General features: G+C 43.3%; 1 long non-coding RNA gene across 2 annotated transcripts; it reads right to left on the bottom strand.

The window, feature by feature from the left end:
• Window positions 1–257: 257 nt before the first annotated feature.
• On the bottom strand, window positions 258–17,283 carry LOC108491025. 2 transcript variants are annotated; one of them, XR_001872526.1, is made up of 3 exons: window positions 17,034–17,283; window positions 11,747–11,885; window positions 258–750 (listed from the first exon to the last, which is right to left on the bottom strand). It is a non-coding gene; the product is annotated as an uncharacterized LOC108491025 (long non-coding RNA). The 2 variants fall into 2 exon arrangements; XR_001872527.1 differs by having other exon boundaries at window positions 258–747.
• Between the last annotated feature and the right edge of the window lie 372 nt (window positions 17,284–17,655).

Raw genomic sequence — 17,655 nt, 5'->3', positions numbered from 1 at the left:
ATGGGCTGGAGAGTTGGCTCAGTGGTTAGGAGCACTGACTGCTCTTGCAGAGGACCCAGGTTCAATTCCCAGCACCTATATGGTGGCTACGAACTGTCCTTAACTCCAGTTCCAGGGGAATCCGAAGCCCTCTTTTGACTTCTGCGGCATTGCATGACACAGGTGCACTCACATACATGCAGGCAACACACTCATACACATAAAATAAAAATAATGAAATATTTTAAAAGAAATAAGAAAAAGCTCACCAAAATCAATCTAGACAAGTCACACAAAGACTCTTTGATTACAAAATTATAATAACTCTACTAGAGAGACTTGCCTTCCTCTTTCAAATTAATATCCTACTTTTTTTTCCAATCAGCACTGTCTTGCTAAGTTGCCCTCTTTATGGATCAAGTTGCAGCCTTGTGACATGACTCCAGTGACACTGGGTCTTGCCTGGGAATGTGAAATTGTTTTCTCACCAGTGTTCCCAGGCGTCTGGCATGGACAGCTGAAACTCTGATAGTACGTGACAATGACAAGAGGTACAGATGGAAAATAGAATGGCAGTGGGTGTCTGCTGGAAAGGGCCCTAGCCTGAGATTCCAGGCCCAGCTCAGCCTCGGTAGGTCTCTTCACAGTCACTGCTCCCAGTTGCCATCTCCAGGTGTTACCTCCCCTTTCTTTCTTGCTGATGGTAGGTTGCATTTGCTTTCATGATGAGCCAGTCTGGGATCTGGAATCAAGGGCTTTCACTTCACTCTGCTGGGCAATTTGAAAATCTGGTGAGTGCCAGGGCCTCACTTGCTAACTGCCTTTCCATTTTGCTTTTCTCTATTCCTATGTGATTAATGGGGAATGTTCATTAGGCAGAGGCTTTATGAGAGCAAGAATCCTGTTTGATTTTCCCTCCATTGTACCCCTAGCAACTTGTGCAGCCCCTGGTACATGGTAGTAAGTGACTTATTGATTGATGTAGACCATGTTCTTCCTAGACATGTTTGAGGCATGATTCTGCTCTTTCCCTCCAAGAGCAAGCAGGAGTTTCTAGGGAAGGAGCTAGGAAACATGATTTACCAGGAAACATGATTTACCAGCATTTGTGTTGCAACTTAACCTCACTTTTCCTAACAATTCTTTACAAAATATATTATGATCTCCTTTTTTATGGATGACAAATCCAAAAGGATAAAGGAACTTCTCTAAAGTTACATAATTTTTAATTAGAACATTGGAAAGTATAAGAAGAAAACTACGAAACACACCCAGCACATACAGAACTTGTACAAATGGCAAAAAGTATGTCTGCTCTTGATTGGGGCTGGGGAGACGGCTCAGTGGTAAGAACACTTGTTGCTCTTGCAGAGGACCAGGGATTGGTTCCCAGCACCCACATTAGATGGCTCACAACTGCTTGTAACCCCAGTTCCAGGGGATCCTATGCCCTCTTCTGGCCTCCGAAGGTACCTGCACATATGTGATAGAGACAAGCAGGTGCACACAATAACACATAAATAAAATCAACTTTAAAAAAAAATTAAGTATACTTCTGCTCTTGGCATCACAAGAATTTCAGTTCACCATGAGCTAATTTATTAATTAATTGAAATTCCAATAAATATACCAACAGCCATTTTTTCAGTGCTAAATAAGCTTATGCTAAAATTAATATGCAATAAGAAGCATGCAGAAAATGGATAGAAAAACACAAGAAGGCAGAGACAGGAGGAGCACTGGCCTCACCAAATATTAATGCCTCCTCAAGGACTCCAGTTAAAAAGTGTGTGGTGTATACAAACACAGACCCACAGCACAGAATAGGAAACCAGAAGCACACCAGATAGTGTATAGATTCAAGGGCAGGATAAAGATGGTAGTTCAAATCACTAGCACGAAAAAATTGGTTGACTTTTCAATCAACAGCATTGGTATTTGGCGAAGAAAAGGTTAGACCCATTCCTCATGCCAGAGACAAAAATAAATTCCCCAGCAACTCTAAGCACTAGAAGAATAGAAAATGAATTTCCTATAGGCTGAGTGTTCAGGATGACTTTCTGACTAGGACTCAAATTCAAGATGTGAAAGAGAAATGATTGATACATTTGACTAATTCTTTTTCAAAAAATGTTACATGGGAAATCACCATTAGCAAAATCAAATAACAAATGGGAAATTGGAAAATATATTTGTAGCATATACCATAAGTAAAACTGTTAAGATTTCTAATACTTAAAGAACTTTCTCATGGGGCTGGAGAGACGGCTCAGCAGTTATGAGCACACTGGCTGCTCTTCCAGAAGACCTGGGTTTAGTTCTCAGCACCCACATGGCAGCTAACAACTGTGTGTAACTCCAGTTCCAGGGGATCCAGTGCTCTCTTCTGACCTCCATGGGCATTGCACGACACAGGTGCACTTACATACATGCAGGTAATTTTAATTTTAATTTTATATTAAAATAAAAAGAAATAAAATATTTTAAGAGAACTTTCTCACATTAAGAAAAAATTGTATATGAAGTCATGAATAGATATGAAAGAGATAGGAGTAAGTGGCTTGCATGGAGAACTGCTCTGGCCCCTAAGTGGACCCCATTATTCTTGTTGCTCAATATTCATGCCCTTGTCTCACACTCCACTTGAATGTGAGCTGTACTTGAGATAATGTAAAAGTGATAGGCTGTCTCTTCTGAGATGAGGTTACAAAAGAATGTGACTTCGGCCTTGGTTTCCTTCTAATTCACTAGTGTACTTGCTCTGGAGAGAAACTAGCTGCCAAGTTGTGATTCACTCTTAGGAGAGACTCACACTCAGGAGCCACTGTCTCTAGGTGGCAGGCAACAAGGATAAAGGCTACAGGAATGGACTTGGAAATGGACCTGACCCTAGCCCAGCCTTGGGATGGCTGCAGCCTCTACAGATGGCTTGATCCACTGTTTTGAAGGACCCTGAACTGGAGGCACCAGCCAAGCTGTGCCTGCATTCCTGACTCACAAAAACTGCAAAATAAATTATTGCTACAAAATCACTAACAAATTAGTTCAGCAATCAATCCCACTTTTAAGATTTTACCTTTGAAATATATACCCCAATAATATAAAAATATAAACAGACAAACTAATTCACTGGAGCATTATCTGTGGTTGTAAATGTGGGGGTTGGACATCTCCACAGTGGAGTATATTGTTCCAGCTCTATGTGGCTTTGTAACCAATCACCTCAGACTTTAGTGTTTCTCATGGTTGGCTTCTATTGTCAACTTGACACACCTGGGGAAAGGGAACCTCAATTTGGGAATTTCCTCTATCAGATTGGCTTGTGGACATGTCTATGAAGCATTTTCTTGATTATTGAGTGATGTGGGAGGGCCCAGCCCACTGTGGGTGGTGCCACCCCTGGCAGGTGGTCCTGGGTTATATAAGAAAGCAGGCTGAACACAAGTCAGAGGAGCGAGCTAGTAAGCAGCGTTCCTCCATGGTCTCTGCTTCAGGTTGTGTCTCAGGTTCCTGCCTTGAGTTCCTACCCAAATTCCCTCAGTGGTGGATTGTGACAAAGGAGATGTAAGATGAAATAAACTCTTCTTCAAGTTGGTTTTAGTCATTGTTTTATCACAGCAACAGAAAATCAAACTACAACAGTGTCTTAACTTTCACACAACATACCCTTCATGATTCTGTGATTTAAGATTCTTGTTAGCCACAAGATATAGACTGAGGTCACCCAGCTGACCATGGTCAGCTGACACAAGAGGGAGTTGGTCTCTTACTTTCCAGGACCACTCAGTATGTGGCTTATCACCATGCAGTAGTGTCCCTTGAGCTTCTGCGCAGAATGGCAGCTCCTTCCAGGAGTAAGAAAGCAGAAGCCCATAGCCCTTTAAAATCTGGGCTTGGAAGTCTACGGTATGACACATGTTATATACTTTTATTCAGGAAAATTCACAAGAGGAGAGGAGCAGCCATAATTTATGACTGGGAGGATAACAAAAAATCTACCATGAATATCTAAGGGTGAAAAAGAACAAGGACCGACTGCATGAACAGTTATAGAATAACTGCCAATAAAAAAGCACTGTGCAAAATTGTCTCTGAAGGGCTCTTCACTTTGTGTAAGAAAGGAGAAACAAGAAACCCACACATATCTATCTGTTTCCTTTTTAAAATTCAACAAATTCAAGAATAATAAACCAAGAAATAAAATAGGTTACCTAGACTGGGTTGCTCTTGGAGTGGAAAGAATAATGGGGAGAGGACTCCTCTGAGGCACACCCTTTTGTATAGCTTTGACCTTGGAACCATGTTAATCTTCTCCATATTCAACACAAAATTGCTTAGAAGAGGAGGTGGGAAGAATGTAAGAGCCAGAGGACCAGGATATGCAGCAAAGAGATGCCTCCTGGACATGACACTGCCATTGCCCTCATGAACTCACTGCAGCTGTAGTTACATGCACAAAACCCACTCAACCTCAGGCCTATCAACTTTTCATCATGTTCTAGCTTGCTTTCTGTTGCTGCACTAAACACAACCAAAAGGAAAGGGATCATTTCATCATACACTTCCAAGGCACAGTTCATCTTTGATGGAAGTCAGAGCAGGAGCTCAAGGCAGGAACAGGAAGCAGAAACCATGGAGGAATGCTGCTTGCTGGTTTGATTCCCCAGGTTTTCTCAGCCCAGGGTTACCTGCCCAGGGATGGCACTACACGCAGTGCGCTGGGCCCTCATCACCAACAGTCTAGAAAATGCCCCAGAGATGGGCCAGTCTGATAAAAGCAATTCTTCAACTGAGGTTCCCTCTTCCCAGGTAACTCTAGTTTGTGTCAAGTTGACAAAAAACTAACCAGTACATCATGAGAAGAGTGGGGTCCATGAGGTCCATCCCTCCCTGAAGGTCTATTGACAATTGAAGGTTTTTGGAGGAGGGTGCCATTTTCTTCAGTGATAAGTTATCCTTGCTGCAGTAAAGGTATGCAAAGGCAAGAAACACTAATTAAACACAGTGGGTCTACATATAGAATGAATACATATATGTTCATTCTACCAGTTTTGTTTCTTTAGAGAACCCTGACTAATACATGAGGTATTCCATATAGTGGAATAAAAAAATGGTTTATAAAGAGACATCATTGATACAATTTAAAATATATTAAGCAAATATATATATATATATATATATATATATAAAGTATTTAAGTATTTTATTGGTATCAGGGGCTGGAGAGATGGCTCAGCAGTTAAGAGCACTGGCAGGTCCACAGAGGATCTGGGTTTAGTTGCCAGCACCCACATGGCAGCTAATAACCATCCTTAACTGCAGTTCCAGGGGATCCAACACCCTCTCCTGGTCTCTGTGGGCATTGCATGACACAGGTACACTTACACATGTATGCAAAACACTCGTACATATAAAATAAAAATAAGTAAATAAAAAGGAAAACCTAAAAAAGTATTTTATCAGTATCAGACTACCTGAGAGTTCGCTGTGGCTGCAGAAGAGAACATGCTTACTCTTAGATAATACACACTAAAATACTGAATGCACTTGGGGGGGCATGTGATACTCTAACAACCTACTCTCAAATGGTTCCAGAAAATGAATGATATATTAATGCTACATAGTATCCCAAAACTCCCTTTTAAATTTAAATTTTAAATTTTAATAGCTTTTGATGTAGAAAGGCTACCAACTTGATTTCCTTTCAAAATGTCTACCTATTTCTTTTGCATTTAGTTTTATGACTTTTGAATAGCATTTCTTATTCCAATTTTTTTGTTTCAGTGAACTTTTGTCATCTTCAATCAGGGGGACTGAAAAAAGGAAAAGAATGAGCTAACAAATGGGACAAATGGTGATAAATTGAGGAGTTTGGGCAAAAGGCAAATGGGAGATTCCTGTACTTTTCTTGGAGCTTTTCTGTACATTTGAAATTATTTCAGAATCAAAGATGACACACTTGGAAGGAACCCAGATGTCTGTGTTACTGCAGGTGCAGTAACGAAATGCCCAAGCTCAAGGGCATTTTGTGCCACAGCTGCTTTCCATGCTGAGGAGCGGGTGGCACTGACTAGGCTCATTCTTTAACACAAAGACCTGACTGGACACAGACACCATAGCAGGGATGGGGCCATCAGCCTGTATCCTGGGAGTGGGGGAAGGGAAAGGGCTCCCACCACCCTTGGCCTTGAGAGGCTTGCTCTCTTCCACTGAACTAACTCACTCCAGACCTTTCCCTGAAGAGAACCGTGTAATAAGCATGTCAAACGATGAAGGGGATTGCTTTGGAAACTTGTGTAAATAACTCTTTGGGCAGGAGAAAGATTGCCAACACCTGCTTTTTGTTTTCTGGAATTAATTAGAGCCACCCTGTGAGGGGACTCTAAGGTTTCTGGATCTTATTCACTTATCTGAGTTCATTCTTGGTTCAGGGCCGGCATTCTTGGGGGGCCTAGAAAAAGCTGTCAAGGATCAGAGGAGGGTCACTGACTCTGGTCTTTTGGGAGGTGAGGGTGGTTTGTGGAAGCCCAACTGGACAGTAATAATCTTGCAACCACATGTACACCCCCCACCTTCATGTCTCCCTACCCCACTATTTCCTGCGTCTCCCTACCCCTCTACTTCCTGTTCCCCAGTCTTCGTAATTGTTCATTCATCCTTCCATCCAGCCACCCACTTACCCAATAAAAATAATGAGGTCAAACTGTAACAAGTCAAACACTGGGAACGAATGATACATAAGCTAGGCCCACACCCTGAAGAAAAGAGAGTGCCAGGGAACAGTAAGGCAATAAGCCCTGGGGCAGTCATACACGCAGAGCCCCTTAGAACAAAGCTTCCTAAGCCAGCCTGGTAAGGGAACTCTTTGGAGCTGCAATTACAAAAGGCTGGGGAATGGTGCCTTAGATGGAGGAGCGGTCTACATTCTTGCTTGTTGAAAGTACCAGCCCACAATCAGCAGAATCAACAGTATAAGAACTTGCTAGAAACGCAGGATCTTGGGCCATACCCTAGGCCAGGTAAGTCAGAGCTGCATATTTACAAGGTTTCCAGGCAATTCCTACTCGGTGATGTGTGAGAAGCATTGATCTAAGTAAACTCCATTGCTCAGGGAAATGACTGCCAGCAGTCAGGCATCTCACTCCTGGCCTGGAGCTGCCGCCTCTTGACCACAGCAGTTTCCCTGCTGACTTGAAGATTCAGCCTTAACTTCCTACTCCCTGGTTTGCTTCCAACACCAGCAGGGCCAGCCCTTTTAAACCCCTGCAAAAATAAGAAGCTACTCCTGGAAGAATCAAGGAAATCTAGGTTTCTCTTAGCTGTGACACCGTCTGTACTTTTTGAGCCAGTAATTCTGCTTGGAGGACGTTAGGGCAAGGGAAAAATAATCCAAAAAAAAGGTCATTTATGCTCAGATGTTGGATGTTTACAGCTGTGTCTCTACAGTCATAAACAACCAAGGCAGAAACAATCCAAAAGCTGGCAGTAGCCTAGGGCAGGGCGGGGGCAGGTTGTTCCTTTAGCGCTCTTGGGAACAGTCAGTCTGCCTCCAGGGACTAAAGACAGGAAACCTGGGTCTAATTTTAGTTCTACCCATCCAGCCTGGATCTCTTTGGACAGTAGCCCGTACCTGTCTCAGGGTCTCCTGTGACCCCTTAGATTTTAAATTTTAATCTTCACTCTTCAGTGGTCCCAGATCTCCCCTTTCACAAAGACTCTGGAATGGGTGGTATAAAGAAACATAAGTGGAGCTGACAGCAACTACAGGGAGGGAGGAACGAACACGCATTGAACTCATGTTCTGTGCAGACTCTCTGATACTAATAAAAGCTAATGTTTATTCAGTGCTTGCTCTTGCCAGATGCTGTTTAAAGTGCTTTTATACGAATTAACTCACTTAATCCTCCCATCAACACTATAAAGTAAGAAATATTATTCCCTTGTTTTCTAAATATGGTTGAGAAAATAATTTGTTCAAAGTCACTCTGATGGAAGGAGCAAGGGCCCAGATTTGGACCCTTCCTGTCTGACCCACAAGTCACACCCTGACCTTCTTTCCAAGTCCTTACCATGTGGTCCCTAGACACTAGCATCAGCACTTCCTGGGGATTCCTTTGGAAGCAGTGCTCTCCAGACCTACCCAATCAGAAACAGTGGGGAGGCCCAGCTTTCCCTGCTTTAGCAAACACCATCCACCCAAATGATTATGATACAGGACAATTTTCTAGAACCATTGCTCCAGCACTTGCTGCTTTTAGTACTCATGGCACAGGAGGATCAGAAGCGCAGATACTTAACACCACTGTATTGGTAAAGCAATTGAGAACCACAGCGTCACTTGCTCTTGGATTAAACAGCTGGAAAATACTAGAGCCAGGGTATGAACCCAGTATACCATGCCCATATTCAGTACCTCTGCGAATGCAAAGGCAGTTTATCTGGGGTGAAGAGGTAAGGAACAGGAGGAGAAAGCGGGGAAGGAGGAGGGATGAGGGAGGAAGAGGAGGAGACACTCATTGGTTATGGGAGGGAGTCAGGACAGGGCGTAGAAGTGGGAAAAGAGGTGAATTGTGGGAAAGTTAGCCAAACTCTTCTCTTTAGCTGTTGTGCCCTTGGGGGCGGGGAGGAGGCAGCTTGGTTTTACCTGTGTGCTAGGCTGCTGGTTTTTCTGGGCCCTAAAATAAGACCTATTTTTAGCTCAGCCCTGATGGGACATGCTTGTTGGATGTTGCCAAATCACAGGAACAATCCCACCCTGGCAGCAGGCAGCCTATGCTTGGCTCATAGACCATGCAGGGCTGTCTGGGCATGCACCCAGCCTCCACCCAGATGCCAGTCCCACCTGGACCAGACTTAGTTGGAAGACAGAGATTTCAGGGGAATCCAGGCAGCAGCCAATCATTTCTCTTTGGTCTTAAGATACAGCTGCTGAACAGGCTATCACAATCCAAGGCCCAGGGGCCACTGTGACTTGCCCCTGGCCACCCAGCTGTGGGTGGGAAGGTAATACTTAGAACCCCCAGTTTTCTGAGTCTGTGCAATGCAGGTGATCTTAGAGTTCTCCAGTATTTGTTTATTCGCATTCTATTTGTTTCTGCTAACAACAGAAGGCCAATGAGTGTCAATCACCCCTGTAATAGATGGACTTTCCCAGGAGGCACTGCAGCTAGAGACAGCAAGCTGGAGGTCCCAGGGGATGGTGCTCCATGTGTAGCAACAGTAACTCGGTGAAAATGGTAGAGGGAGGAAAACTTGAGACTCCCTGTCGCAGCAGGAGGTCTTACTTTGTAATTTTTCCTACACGTGTTAAGAGTCTCTTCTCTTTTATCTAATATCTTATCACAATTTATCCAAAAGAGAAGAGGGACCAGGGATGTTTTATTATTAATAATTACAAGTATATCTTCTCAGTGATAATAACTGCTGTATTTGGTGTCAGACTGTCTCACATTCATTAGCTCATTTAAACATCACAGGAACCTCACGCAGTAGAGATTAGTTTCATTTTACTCATAGGGAAATGCAGTCTCAGGGTTCAAGCTAGTCAGTCACTCAAAGTCACACAGCCAGTGAGTGCATGTTAGAGCCAAGGCTAACAAATCCCAAGTATATGAGCGTACCCATATGGCCCACCCCCTCTAGAAACAAGGAGAATAGCTGAGAGAGCCAGAATAGACATGGACAGGAGAGTGTGAGAGCTCCTTCACACAGCAAATGTAGAAAAACATGTATTCTTCCATTTTGTAGAAAGAAGAGTAAGACCTGTTCCCTGTTGAGGAGAAGCTACTGGTATGTGAATAAAGAAATGACAGTGGCTGACTCACAGAATAAGCTGTCTGTGGCAGTAACCACCAGCACACGGGATGCACGACTTGAAGTTGAAGGCAGATCATCTCCACTGGAGAATCGAGGCCTGGGCTATGGGATGCCTATAACCCCTTCCGGTTTTGAGATTCCATAGTCAAGGGACATGTGAGCACCTTGGCAGTAAATGCCACACCCACCTCCCGAGTACCAAGCATAGAACTCTCTAGTCAGGGGTAAGGAAATGTTTGCAGACCACAGCTTCACCAGAGATGTAATTGACTTCCTTTGCATGACCCTCAGAGAGGAAGATTACTGAGGAAGAAACATTCTCTTTGCCACACTAGCAGGTCTCAGTTGTGGCAAATAGCAAGCTAAAGTAAAGCCCTCATTCCTCAGCACACGTCTCCCCACCCTAGATAAGTCAATGTGACATGATCTGTCTGATTGGGATCAGAAGGACTAGAGTATGGAAACCCCAGGAACGTCCTCGGAGTGGAGAGTTTCTATCTTCCCCCACTCCTCCCTATGCCATCTGCTGCCTGAAAACAGATACAATGGTTGACGCCCGAGCAGCTGTCAGGCAGTATGAAGCAGGAGCTATGAACTGAGTGTGGTAGAGCCGCAAGGTAGAAGAGTCTGGCTTTGACCCTCAAAGAACAAGTACTGAACGTGTTCTGTATGGTATGGCAGAGAAAGAAGCTGACTCTCTAGAAGTGTGCTCTATTGTTTCAAGCAGTATCCAATTCTGATTCTTACAGAGTTAAAAAGAAATTTGAACCAAATAAGGAAGGAGAAAGAGAAGGAAGGGAGGTAAAAAGAGATGGATGAAAATGAAGAACTCAAGACAGTGCTCAGGAAAACTATGACGATGATGGTGTCTTCTTCACAGCTGGGCCTCACTGTTCCTGCTGCTGCTCTGCTCACACTGCTACTGTTACTCAGCATTGCTCACCTATAGTGTTGGGGTCTGCTCTCATTTGGGGTCTGTCTCAAGCCTCTCCTTCATTCTTGATCCCTGCTGTGGACTATTGTCCAAGCCTTCAATTTCACTCCCTTGCTCAAAATCCTTCCACTGTGTTTCAGACTTAGACAGGGATACTTAGTTTGACATGTGCCAAATATCTATGTTTGCACTTCATACCTAGTTCACACCTGGCTTCCCCCATGGACCTTCCATTTCAGGGAGAGTTCATTACTCACTGCTCCCAGATGTGCATGTCAAGTTCTATCTAGCTCCATCACTACTCTCCCTGGTTCCTCCATGTGAGACAGTTGTTGCCCTTCTGAGGTGACACTGCATGTGCCCTCGTGGCTCAGCTAAATTCACAATGCTCCAGCTAGAGGCACCTTCCAAAGCCCATGCGCTTTCCTCTACCTGGGGTTGCCTCCTTGCACCTGACACCGAAGTCATTTATGGCCAGAAGATTCAAGAAAAGGAAGAGGAGGAGACAGGAAGATGAGGGGAGTGGTTCTTTCTGCAGCTCATGGTGTGAGTCACTACTGCTCGCCTCCTCCAGGGCTCCCAGAGCCTCTCAGTACAAACTCCTCAGGGCAAGCATTCAAGTTGCCCAATAGTTTGCCCTTTTCTTTCTCTTCATCCTGTGAAGCTGTCCCATGCCAGTCAAGCTAATGACATACACCAAGATTTCCCACCTTTGGCACTGCGTCCCCCATATGTCATTTCTTTATTCTAAATTCCCTCTCCATGTTCCAGAATCTGTCCCAATTCACCTCCTTTATGCAGCCTTCCTGACCTGGTCAGTCAAATAGCATCTTCCTCCTTTGAATAACCTCTGCTCTCCAGAGAATTCACTGGGTTCTTTCTTCTGCAGCACAGAACTGAGTTTTCATATTTCCAAGGCAATAAAGAGAATAGAGCTTTGGAATTAGAGTTATCATTGGGCAGTATTTTGACCATGCTCAGCCTTAGTTTTCCTGAAATGAAGAGGCTAATACGTACCTCATGAAGAACTCACAAAGATGGAAGGCAGTAACTGGCACTCAAGGCAAAGTTAGCATCACCTGCTCTTGGGAACGCATCATCTGCATAGTTTCACTTACAGCTCCTGGAGGAGCCTTTGTGTGGATCACTGTACACACTGTGGAGGGTAAGCGAATATTTGTGTGAGCTTAGCAGCAGTTGAACAAGATGGATTGATTATGCAGTAGAGGGGAAGCCTCCTGTGATTTCTGGGAGCAGCAAGATGAAGTGACCTTGTGGCTGGAGAACCTAAGTAAGGAATGTTTCAGTGACCAACGTTGAGACAATGTGAGCTTAGGAGAGCTGTACAAAGGTAATAAAGATCAACCTGATGGGGCTGGTCCAATAGGTTCCCAAAAGGTGACTCAAGTGTCCTTCAGTACTTTGTGCTGGCCTTACCATACCCAGTGTCCCATGCTGTGAGAAGTTGTGTACCAGATGGAGGCAGCCTGGGGAATGATCAAACTCTATCCGTTGAGAAGTTTCATTGAGATAAGTAGAGTTGGAAGTTCAAGGGGCATGGTTCTACTGACCCATATTCAGTGGACTATCTTGGGAACATAAATGTGTGAAGTGGGCCAGATACAAAAATATAGTCTGGCATGGTAAGCATACACTCAAAGACCACTGAACACGTTTGACAGGTAAGTGTTGGGACACTGATCCAACCATTCTATAGAAGGGTTTTTAGGGCTGGAGAGATTGTTCAGTGGTTCCTAACATCCATTTTGGGGTGGCCTACAACCACCTGAAACTCCAGCTCCAGGGGATCTGACACCTTCTTTGGACCTCTATAGGCACCCGCACACACAGCATATATTCACATAGACACATGCATATATGCATAAATAGAAACAAAAATAAATCTTTAAAAAAGCCTGAGCTGGGTGTGATAGTGCATGCCTTTAATCTCAGTACTTGCAAGGCAGAATAAGGCATATTTCTGTGAGTTCAAGGCCAGCTGGTCCACATAGTGAGTTCCAGGCTGGCCACGGCTATATAGTAAGACCCTATCTCAATATAAATAAATAAATAAATAAATAAATAAATAATAAGTATTTCTTTAAAAAATGAAATCTCCCAATATTGAAACATTTCAAGTAGTGCAAACCTTTCAATACCAGCCAATACTGTGCAGGCCAAATGAATCATCCCTATAAGAAATGAGAGGGCCCTTGGTCAACAGTTTGTACACTTTGAATGAAATGATCCATAGTTCTTGGATTGTCTTTTCTGGTTTTAAAATGACCCATCAACTTCAAGTTGGTGTATTCAAATAATAGATACTGGTTTCATGCACTTTAGGAAAACATGTTCTGTATTATGTCCTATGGTTCACCATTATTGCTCCCACCAACCAAAACAAAGAGATTGATGGCACATGGGCTGGGATTCAAATTCAAGCTCCATCACTTGTTAGTTCTAGGACCTCTGACAGGTGATGTTCCTGCTGACCCCAGATTTCTCAGCTGAATTGAACAATATCAGGACATGTTGACTTTACAATGTAATACACTGTTCTAAGCACTTTTAATATCAACTACTTTAATTCCCTAAACAACCTGCAAGATGACCAAAACCACCACTATCTCCACTTCATGGAGGAAGAATCTGAGGCCCAGATGAATGAAGCTTTTAGAGTCTAAATGAGGAGCAAGGAGCAATGGATCCCACAAAGCTAGTGCCCCCAACAGCCTAACTCCTCTGACTGGAATCTGAGAGATGGGGGGTGGGCAGTAGGAGTGAGCCAGAGTTCCCAGGAGAAATGGGCAACATGGGAAATCAAAAGCCTGCATGTTCTAACACTGCAATGAAGGTGTTTATCATTAACTTTTCCTGTGCTCATCCTCACCCCTTCTTTTCTTTTTCATTGTGTCTCTCCCTCTCCCTGCTCTGTTCTCATTACAGGAGGAATTTTTCAGCACGCCACTCTAGACAAACACCTTCAGTTTCCTTCAAACCATGGCTTATTCCTATTCACCTTTCTGTTACCCACCATCCAGCCCAAATTTTTCCTCAACATTTTTATTTAATCCAAAGGATTATTTATCAGGTAAATCTATCATTAGGCAATGTTTTAAGAACATGTTTCCCATCAGATAAATGAGTATTACGTATTCCCTAGAACCAGCCGTGGTCTATGGTAAATATTACCCTAAAAAGGAAATCCATGACTTATGATTAGCTGAATAGACAACTGAGAAGACAGGGAGTTCCCATTTATGAAAATTATTATTGTCTGATTGGTTTTTAACCCACCCTCTGCCTGAGGGTCCTTTGAGTCATGCTATACATGTGTAGCATGCAAACTAGCAGGGACTGATGGGTTAAGGATGAAGTCAGGGTGACTTAATATCCTATATTTATAGTATCTGTGTACAGGGGGAAAAAAAATCTCCTGTTTTGTGTAATGACTTATAAACAGGAATTTACTGGCAACACACAGAGGCATGCATGCATGCACATGTACACACACACACACACACACACACACACACACACACCCCAGATCCTGAAGCTTACCTGTCCCAACAGGCCAAAAGAGATGTCCCTCCCTTGCTCTCCTCCACCCCATTGCTGAGCTGCAGAGAGGTGGGGGGTGCTCAGGTTTGGCAATGCTCATGCCTGGATTGCACCCTACACTGTTACCTGTTTGCTGTGACTTCAGACGAGTAATAAACTCCCGAGCTTGTTTCCTCCCTTATGGAGATATTATGATGATAAAATTGGGTAAGGCAACTGGCACATAGTAAACCACATTTTGGCTGCCGAGGGAAAGATGGAGAACTGCGTCTTGGGGAACTTCTGCCCAGGACAACGTGGTAGCTTTAGTTTTGAAATTTTTATCTGGGGAGGAGTGAGGCTCTAGGTACATTTCAGATTCCTTAGTTCTGTTGACTTTGTATTTAAGGACCAGCAACAACAAGGCTAAAAATCCAGTCACCTCCTTGAGCAGAGACTGGGTAGATAGGTGCAGGTAGAGAAGAAAGCCATATTTTCCTGGTACCATAGAACTCACGGGTTGACCAGTAAGTCGTGAAAAGAATCTGGACCACTTCCTTCCCAGACATCATGAGTCACATGTTTGAAAGTAAGGCCAGGGGTCTATATTTTGATGAATTCCTGATCAATCCTATGCACACTAAAGTTTAAGAACCTGCAGCATCTAAGGCTATGACTCATTGACTATCCTTTCCTTCACTTGGTATTTATTGAGGGCATTTCTGTGCCAGGCACACTTCTAAGTACTTTGTGTGCCTCGATCTATTTAGTCCTCTCAACAGGTCTGGCCAGAAGTTGTGACTAACCTCACTTCTTCAGTCAGAAGACTATGGAAAGCACACACTTCACATGTGTGCACCTAATTAAGGAAGGAAGACTCCTAACAAGTCTTCCATAAGGAAGGCTCCAAAATGAACCAGCTGTAATGCTGCGCTGTTGTTTCAGGGATGAGCAAGTTACTACCTCCCAAAGCTAATTGTTTACAAGCACCATGGTCACAGTGCTAGGGATGAAGAGGGGCTGCTCTGTTGAGAGTCAGAGATGTCAATAAGCAACTTTAATATCAGGTATATTTTTCAGAAAAAAATAGATACCCCAATAAAGATATTCATAGGCACTTAGAAGGAAGTATTGATTTCTTTCTTTCTTTTTTTTAAGTATGAAAGGATATGGAGCATTTTAAAAGCAAACTTACTCTTCTTTAACTGTTTTAAATCACTACAGTTCATTGTTTATAAATAAAACTAAGGTGGTAATTGTTATCATAGGTCTATATGAATACAGTATCCATCAAGTAAGCAAGGGTTAAAAAGCGAGAGTGAAAGAGTATTTGCCTTTGGTAAGGGTCTGAGAAAACAGACATTTTCAGGAATGTGAATTATTGCACTCTTTCTGGGGATTATTTAGCCGTGTGAACTAAGAACTTCAATCAGAAGCAGTTTAAAAGAGATTGGTTAGGGAGAGCAACACAAATTCACATGATAGATGGGAAATAAAATGTTAGCTCCATGGAGGCTTTGCAGTAGTCACGGCCAGCCCAGAGCCTATCCCAGTGCCCAGCCCACAGCAGACACAGCGAATGTTTGTTGAAAAAAGAGCACAGTGAGGCATGGGCATTTTGAACTTGGATTCCATAGCTGTCTCAGTATTCCCATTTGCAAAATGAAGATGTCCACAGACCTCTTCATAGTGCTTGTTAAGGACCGAATGCCAACATTAACATGCAAGGTGGTGTGACCATTGAAGCATTAAATAAATATTAAGTGGCTACTGTCCATTGGCACTTTAAAGAACAGCTCCATATTTACTAAAAAGTCATGCATTACCTGTCCTCAGGAAGACTCACGATTTGCATTAGAAACCTACAAATATGCTACTATATTTACATAACTACAAAAAGCCTACTGAGTATGGTGGCATTAGTAGAGGACAATGAGCCTCTGATAGGGTCTTATTGACTCATGGCTAAAGGCTGAGTTTAATAAAGCTAAACCTTAGTCTACAGTCATAATCTAAGAAGGAATTAGAGCAGTTCCATGGGTCTGAAGAAAAAAAAAAAAGAGCTGCAAGCAGTTATTAGAATGGCAAAGCACGGGGCGGGGGGGGCTGGAGAGATGGCTCAGCGGTTAAGAACACTGACTGTTCAAAAGACCCGGGCTCGAATCCCAGCACCCACATGGCAGCTAACAACTGTCCGTAACTCCAGTTCCAGGGGATCCGACAGCCTCTTCTAACCTCCGCGGGCATTGTATGACGTGGGTGCACTTACCTACATGCAGGCATAACGCTCATACACATAAAATAAAAGTAATAAACAAAATTAAAAAAATAAAAATAAAAAAGAATGGTTAAGGGAAGCGCTCTGAAAACTTTGCTTACCACAAGTCACGTGTTTACTGTTGATTCTTTACCTTAGCTTGCCGATAAGAGCCCCCCCCCAAAGGAATTTTAGTTCTTGGCATGCTCCTTGCATCTGTAGGGAACATCTGTGAGCCTCGGGGGAAGATTTGTCACTTGCTGTTTCTAGGTTTTCCTTTAGCAATTCTTTGCTCTAGATACAGCACATATCCAGACCACATTTCCAGAGATTTGTCTAACAATTTCAGTTAGATCTTGCCAGTGTAAAGATGCCAAGGGTATTTTAAGAGCTGGTCGTAAAATTTCTGGTGGCAAAAGCAGCACCCAGTAAGAAATCTGAGCTTAAAAGCAATGGCTATTGTTTGGCAGAACTTTGTGCTATAAGGAGCCACAGACAAAACATTACCTTGTGGAATCAGAAGACGTTTCCTGGACACCAGCCTTAACTACAACCTGTGCGCTTGCTGATACCCAGCATTCTGTGGTCCGATGCCCACCCATCACTATAGTATCAGGAGACTGCTGGTCCAAGGGTGGGTTGTGGTGGTGAAGACTGAGAGATGGTCCTGTTCACAAAATTCAAATGTTAGCTTCTGAAATTAAGGATGAGAGACCTCAAACTTAAAGGATATCTCAAGAGTCCATCTGGAGGATTTATTAACCACAAAACAAGAACTTATGCTGTTTTAAACTATGTAAGAATTCAAGACAGGGAGGTTTGGTGAGGCAGATTCCTAGGTTCTAAGTCAATATATGCTTCTTTAATTTATTCTCTCAAAATTTCATACATAGTGCACTTTGATCATACTTACCCCCATTATCCTCTCTAATCCACTCCCACTGCCATCAAACCCCCTCTTCCCCCAGTAAGTCCCCTACTTTCATGTCTTAAAAGTTTTGGTGCTCCACTGTGTTTCGAGTTATGAGTATGGGTGGAGGGCTATTTACCTGAGCAAAGACAGCTTACCAACAGTTATACCACCAAGAAATGTGATACTCCGTCTCCCAGCAAGTACTCCCACTGCTGT

Source organism: Nannospalax galili, unplaced genomic scaffold (genome assembly GCF_000622305.1).
Source record: "Nannospalax galili isolate Female #2095 unplaced genomic scaffold, S.galili_v1.0 scaffold718, whole genome shotgun sequence".
NCBI lineage: Eukaryota > Metazoa > Chordata > Mammalia > Rodentia > Spalacidae > Nannospalax > Nannospalax galili.
This window is presented reverse-complemented; position numbering and strand designations above follow the sequence as displayed.